This window comes from Anopheles nili, assembly GCF_943737925.1.
Source record: "Anopheles nili chromosome X unlocalized genomic scaffold, idAnoNiliSN_F5_01 X_unloc_5, whole genome shotgun sequence".
Classification (NCBI taxonomy): domain Eukaryota; kingdom Metazoa; phylum Arthropoda; class Insecta; order Diptera; family Culicidae; genus Anopheles; species Anopheles nili.
The window spans coordinates 692,768-695,000 of record NW_026525511.1 but is presented as its reverse complement, the minus strand read 5'-3'; positions in this window follow the sequence as shown (position 1 = coordinate 695,000).

The following is a 2,233-nucleotide window of genomic DNA, read 5'->3' as shown; positions in this document are numbered from 1 at the left end:
GGCGGGCCCCTTGTTTGTTCCCGACTCATCTTAGCTTCGCCTCCTCATGAACCGGCGGAACCTTTAACCGTTCCGGGTCCTATGCACTCTCCGTGTTTGGTTCATCGCTCATCTCTACATTACGCCGAGCTCAACTAGTATTGTTCGTTTCACCGTTTGATGCGAGATCGGGGTATACCCGGTACCGCGGTACTTCCCACCCAGGTTAGATGGCCGTACAACACTCAAGAAGTAACAACGTGCCGGTGCTAAGCACCGTCTCCTCAAGATCTACGAGTTCTGACACCTCTTGGCTACTTGATCCCTTTCCCGGTGGGTGCAAGTCACTCTACTCCGAGCCCTGGGACAGCTTCCCAGGGTGTTTTCCATGTACCACTAACCCTTGGTTGGACACCTCTTGGCTACTTGACCCCTTTCCCGGTGGGTGCAAGTCACTCTACTCCGAGCCCTGGGACAGCTTCCCAGGATGTTTTCCATGTACCACTAACCCTTGGTTGGACACCTCTTGGCTACTTGACCCCTTTCCCGGTGGGTGCAAGTCACCGTGCGGAACCTTTCGGCCGCTCTCCCTAGGACTGTGTTGCAGGCAAGCACAGTGGTTCCGCGACCTAGAGACAGCGGCATCCCTTGTTACTGCTACTCCGAGCCCTGGGAAACCTTCCCAGGGTGTTTTCCAAGTACCACTAGCCTCTGGTTGACCATCGGTGGAGGTACTTGATTTCACCCAAAACCACCCTAGGTCACCGTTCCGACCGCCCAGCTACCGTTAAAACGCCTCCGGACACCAGGACACACCTTCCCGGTACCAGAACCAGTCGTAGTTGCCGTCACCCAAATTTCATACAACCGTCACCCACGGGCCGAAACACCTTGCCACTACATGAGTCTAGTATTAGGTCCTAGGGTCTCTTTTCGACAACTCCCGACCTCCCTGATATCGAATCGTCAGTTTACATGAGGAGGCTAAACTTTCTATGACGACTCAGTACAACCATACCTCCCTATAATAGTGAAATGTCAAATTCTAGGGCTTTTTGGCCATGGAAAATTCTGAAGCTCGGCACGAGCAAACATGACCCATGCTTGTATCTCCGAAACTATGAGTCTGACAGTTTTGCACCCTTCTGCGGAAAGTTGTGTCTCGTTAAGCCTAAAAAGTCAGTAGAACATCGCGAAACGATCCGATCACTCCTTCGACCTGTTTTGGGGTTTTGCAGTTTTCCATGGGGTATTTTGTATGGGGAAAACCGACCCATGCCCGTATCTCCGTACCTAAGCGTCTGACGGTCTTGGACCCCTTTAGGTAAAAGTTGCATACCGTCAAGCTGAACATTTCACTAGAACATCGCGAAACGATCCGACGACTCCTTCTGGGAGTTTTTGGGGTCCGAAGGTTTTCTGGGACTTAGTCTCTGGAGCAACATTTCTGAAGCTCGGCACGAGCAACCACGCACGTGTCTTATATCTCCGTAAGTAAGGGTCTGACGGTCTTGGACACCTTTAGCAAAAAGTTGCGCCCTATCGAATGGAACATTTCACTAGAACACCACGAAACGATCCGACCACTCCTTCGACCTGTTTTGGGGTTTTGCAGTTTTCCATGGGGTATTTTGTATGGGGAAAACCGACCCATGCCCGTATCTCCGTACCTAAGCGTCTGACGGTCTTGGACCCCTTTAGGTAAAAGTTGCATACCGTCGAGCTGAACATTTCACTAGAACATCGCGAAACGATCCGACGACTCCTTCTGGGAGTTTTTGGGATCCGAAGGTTTTCTGGGACTTAGTCTCTGGAGCAACATTTCTGAAGCTCGGCACGAGCAACCACGCACGTGTCTTATATCTCCGTAAGTAAGGGTCTGACGGTCTTGGACACCTTTAGCAAAAAGTTGCGCCCTATCGAATGGAACATTTCACTAGAACACCACGAAACGATCCGACCACTCCTTCGACCTGTTTTGGGGTTTTGCAGTTTTCCATGGGGTATTTTGTATGGGGAAAACCGACCCATGCCCGTATCTCCGTACCTAAGCGTCTGACGGTCTTGGACCCCTTTAGGTAAAAGTTGCATTCCATCGAGCTGAACATTTCACTAGAACATCGCGAAACGATCCGACGCCTCCTTCTGGGAGTTTTTGGGGTCGGAAGGTTTTCTGGGACTTAGTCTCTGGAGCAACATTTCTGAAGCTCGGCACGGGCAACCACGCACGTGTCTTATATCTCCGTAAGTAAGG